We start from the raw sequence: 5602 nt of genomic DNA, 5'->3' as shown, positions 1-5602 counted from the left end.
ACTGCACTCCAGCCTGGATGACAGAGCAAGACTCTGTCTCACAAAAAAAATATATATATATATATATATGTGTGTGTGTGTGTGTGTGTGTGTGTATGTATACATACACACACACACACACCCGCAATATGAATGAAAAAAGTAAAATACCTTTTTTTTTTTTTTTTTTTTTAGACAGAGTCTCACTTTGTCACCAGGCTGGAGTGCTGTGGCCCGATCTCGGCTCACTGCAACCTCCCACTCCCTGGTTCAAGGGATTCTCCTGCCTCAGCCCCTGAGTAGCTGGAATTACAGATGGGAGCCACTGGGCCCGGCCTATACTGTATATATTTTTAAAGACTGTTCTAATAGATATAAAAACTGTAAAAAATAAGTATTTTTATATAGCTCTCATGGATTTTATTAAACAAAATTTGACTCAAAAATACTATGTTACAAACTGTTAGGTACACTTGCCTAACGTGAACTGGTAGTGTAACCTTGCTTTTGCAGTAATAATCTACAGATTGCAGGGCTCATCAATTCCATCCAAAGTTTAAAAGCTTTTAAAATTACCAAATCTTAAAATCACTTTGGTGGTGATTCCAAATTGGTACCAAGCAAACTTTCTGGATGCCCAACATGATTTTCAGTAACCACCCTTTAGAATTTGCTTAATAAGTTCACCACATTTTGAACATGGTAGTTTTAGATTGCAATAATATTCAGACTTACATTATTACTTACTGCTACGTAAAATCTAAATCCTGCAAATGCACAGATTTCAAGATGAAATATGATTTATGTTTAGCGCACATTGAAGTATTGGTTGGGTACTTAAATGTATTAATGCAGTGTGCATTCACATTTAATCAGGTTTATTCTGTTTCTATTTTAATAATTTAAAAAACTTATACAAGTAAATTAGATAGTAGACATGTTAGTTACAGTGGTAACACATTTTTAGGTGTCAAAACACAATTTTCAAAATTCCTAATGAAAGTTATAAAAATGTAAACAGGAATTGTAAAAATGGACAAAGTAGTCAAGTATATTTTCAAAGCACGATTTTATTAGGCAGGCATAATTTATATTTTGCTTTTCTAGTGGGTTTGAAAATGTTTATTAGAGATTGGGCTACGTAGTTTATAATTTTTAATTCATAAAAAAGTAATCATACATGAGAAGGTAGACCTATGCCCTAGGATCATGTCACATATACGATAATGCCATTTCCTTATGTGTGTGATGTGTATTTTGATGACCTCCACAGGCCTTACTGTATCAAGCTTTTATAATGATGACTCCCGTGATTATTTAAATTCCTATACTTTTTATTTGTTATCACGCAACTACTTTGTTCAATGTGAAAATGTGCTAACTCATGGGAGAAGAGTGCCAATCAATAGTTCTTTTAAAAATTAAGAATATGGTATTTGGGAAGAAAAGTTTGAAATGCAACAGATGGATGTTTCAACACGGCAGTATTATATTATCAATTCTTTAATAAGTGATTTTAGAGATGTTATAGGCTACTTTTATGGTGGAAAATATAGTTTAGAGATGCAAAACTTAAATGTTTACATCAATTTATATTGAATGTCATATAATTTCATGGAGGGAAAGGTAGCTTGATATTTAGATTCTAAGGAGATATAATCTGAAAGGAAACTGGTTATGTTCTCTACACTTACTGTAATACTGATTATTCTTACATATCAAATTATTGAACTTTTAAAATTTCATTGTACAGTCATTAAACTGAGTTGGGTTTTTTCTTAAAGGGTTTAGCATCGCTCATTTGATTTACACATTCACATTATAATATTTAATTATCATGGGTGAATACATTACATAAAAAAGGTTTATAAAAGTTATTTATGCTATATTGAAAGTCATCTTATGAATCTCCAGGTTATTTAAAGTAGTTATAGGAGCAGAGAACAAGCACGTTTATCAAAATCTGGTCCTATGTGCCTTGCTTTACCAAATACCTGATTTTTCTGGAGGGTGTTCCTGTAATTCACAACTTTAGACACATGGGCAAAATTAGGATGTTTTAAGAATAAATACATTTCTATTTTTTTGGTTGTTTCAACATTAGCTCTTTAAATTCATTAACAAAATTAAAATAGGTATATTACAAAAGCATAAACATTTGTGAACAGTGCTTACTTAAATAAATTGTGATACTATTGCTCCATCACTGAACTTTTTGAAACTTTAACAATTGTATAAAACTGTCAGTTTGTTGTTTCATTTGTAATTACAAAATACAATTTACTGTAATTTAAAAACTTTTTAAAATAATTTGGATCCTGACTTTGTCTATATCTGTATTTCATTTGTTTAGAAAGATTCTTTTGGGTTTGAGAATGTAATTTGTGTATTTAAATTTTTTATGGACATAATTGAAAGGAATGTATACACTGGTCTTTTGTTAAATGGCTTTTTAATTGATAAACTTCTCTTGTCATTTTTGGTATCCAGCTATTACCTATTTAATAGATTTATTGAAATAGATTATTTTCATAAAGAACTCTATACAAATCTTTTTCTATATTTCCTTATTTTCCTATTTACCTGTGTCTATGACCTAACCTATGAATTTGTCTTCTCTCTTTATATATCAGAAATGAATTGCTGATCTTTTTCTCTAGCTCTGTAGTACCTCTATCACTATCACATGTGATCTTTCTTCCTTTTCTCTCGCCCATACTGTAGCATGAAAGACTGGGTTGGCCAGGTGTAGTGGTTCATTCCTGTAATCCTGACACTTTAGGAAGCCAAGGCAGAAGAATCGCTTGAGCCCATGAATTTGAGGCCAGCCTGGGCAACATAGGGAGACCTTGTTTCTACAAAAAATCTTAAAAATAAAAGTAGCCAGGTATGTTGGCATGCACCTGTGGGGCCAGCTTCTCAGGAGGCTGAGGCAGAAGGATTGCTTGAGTCTAGCAAGTTGATGCTGCAGTAAACCATGATGACACTACTGGACTCTCGCCTGAGTGACAGTGAGACTGTCTCAAAAAACAAAAACTGAAACAACAAAAAAAGAAATATTGGGTTTATTTAAACTAGTTAGAATTTATCTTTATGTTAATAACAGCCTAACATTTTTTGTTTTAAATATCTCTAGGCTAGCCTCAAGGTTAAGTAATTATAGAAGTTTGGTATATATTTTCTTCATAATTTGGATATAATTGATTCAGTTGTGACCGTCAATGGAATGCATGGAGATCAACTGTGATAATATACAGGATTTTAGTCCTGTCTCTACTGCTGAAGTAACCTTACACAAAATACTTTGTAAAAAATCACGAAAGTGCCAGCATTTTAAAAATGTATATTTTTCTTTGGTAACCTCTCATGAAAAGCACTAACTAAAAATGTTTAATAATCTTTTATGTATTACAGTACTTCTTCTTTTGTTGGAAATATATCACAATCCTCAAGTTCCAGTGCTACGCAAAAATATAATCTGAATCTTATAGATAATACTACCTTTTTTTTTTTTTTTTGAGATGGCATCTCGCTCTGTCACCTACGCTGCAGTGGTGTGATCTTGGCTCACTGTAGGAACCTCCACCTCCTGGGTTCAAGCAAGTCTGCCTCACCCTCCATAGTAACTGGGATTATAGGCCACGCCACCATGCCCAATTAATTTTTGTGTTTTTAGGAGAGATGGGGTTTCACCATGTTGGCCAGGCTGGTCTCAAACTCCTGACCTCAGGTGATCTGTCTGCCTCGGCCTCACAAAGTGCTGGGTTTACAGGCATGAGCCACTGCACCCAGCCAATACTGCCTTTCAAAAGAGACTGATAGTGACCAGCATTAGTAATCATACCGGTGGGGGTGGGGTTTTTTGGGGTTTTTGTGTGTGTGTGTGTGTGTTTTTTTTTTTTTGAGACAAGGTCTTCCTCCCATCGCCTAGGCTGGAGTGCGGTGACACAATCTTGGCTCACTGCAGCCTTGACAGAGCTAAAGCGATGCTCCCAGGAGCCTCAGTCCCCCAAGCAGCTGGGAATACAGGTGCACGCCACCATGCCCAGCTAATTTTTGTATTGTTTTGTAGAGGTGGGGTTTCGCCATGTTGCCCAGATTGGTCTCAAACTCTTGAGCTTCAGTGATCTGCCTGCCTTGGCCTCCTAAGTGTTGGGATTACAGGCGTGAGCAACCACACCCAGCCCATACTGGTCTTTCTTACAGTTTTTAAAAAGAGAATTCGTTTAAGGCAGGACTGATTACATATACACTCTAGAAAAGAAAATAGCAAGGAAGAAATAAATTGCCCTCAATTACCAAAGATTTGAGCTTCTACTATGGCTGAGAGTGTTTTAGTCATTGCAAATTCTGGGATTTCCCAAGTTCACCCTCAATTCTGGCTAGAAAGATAAAACTTACTGAAAGCTATTATACTCACAGTCATATTTATTACAGAGAAAGGAAATACAAATTAAAACCAGCCAAAGGAAGTGACACATAAAATAGAGTCTAGGAGTGGTCCAAACTTGAGCCTGTTGGTGTCCTTTTCTTGTAGAGTCACGGAAGGTGTTATCTGCTCCTGACCACAATGTTTGACAGTACACACATAGTATTGCCATTCAGGGAAGCTCACCTAAGCTTTGGTGTCCAGATTTTTATTGTGGCTCTATTAGTTGGCATGGTTGATTTTTTTTTTTTTTTTTGGCCCATGTAGTTGTCCTCTCTTTCCAACGTCTGCCCCTCCCTGGAGATCTGGTTGACATCAAGACTTCAGGGCCTCTCCATAGGTTATCTCCTTAGCATAAACTGTCAAGTGTTGCCTGAGGAACCCACAATGAATAAAGACATTCCTATCATTGAGAACTCCCAAAGACTGACAGCAGAACTTTCTCTGGATGGGCCAAATTTCTTACTACACAAAGACCATTCATCTCTATACACATCCTTCTGAATTGATGAGGATGATACAATCAACAATTCTTTTCAGAGACTTTAGTTTTTTTTTTTTTTTTTTTTTTTTTTGAGATGGAGTCTCGCTCTCTCACCCAGGCTGGAGTTCAGTGGTGCAATCTCAGCTCACTGCAACCTCTGCCTCCTGGGTTCGAGCAATTCTCCTACCTCAGCCTCCCAAGTAGCTGGGATTACAGGTGCCTACCACCACACCCAGCTAATTTTTTTGTATTTTTAGTAAAGACGGGGTTTCACCACGTTGGCCAGGCTGGTCTCGAACTCCTGACCTCAGGTGATCTGCCTGCCTCGGCCTCCCAAAATGCTGGGATTACAGGCATGAGCCACCACATCAAGCCCAGAGACTTTTAATTTATATATTGCCATTTTTAATTTTAGAATATCTGTCAAATTATTCTGAACATAACATGAATCTAGTGTGGAAAAATGTTTATAATTAGATACTGTGTTAAGAACATATATATACATATACAGAGAGAGAGCACAGTATTGTCATTTAGTTTTCAGTTCTTATGTATAATAACTTTATAAATGCTGGACTATTTTAAAGGACAAATTTAAAACATGGTTTATAAATGTTTTACCTGTACTGTATATTAATGAACAATTTTGAACTAATTTTAAATTAGGCATTACCTATCACCATTATAAGGAAGAGCTAAAACCTGATACC

Source organism: Piliocolobus tephrosceles, chromosome 1, assembly GCF_002776525.5.
Source record: "Piliocolobus tephrosceles isolate RC106 chromosome 1, ASM277652v3, whole genome shotgun sequence".
Classification (NCBI taxonomy): Eukaryota; Metazoa; Chordata; class Mammalia; order Primates; family Cercopithecidae; genus Piliocolobus; species Piliocolobus tephrosceles.
The sequence above is the reverse complement of the archived record's forward strand: the minus strand, read 5'-3'. Positions refer to the sequence as shown.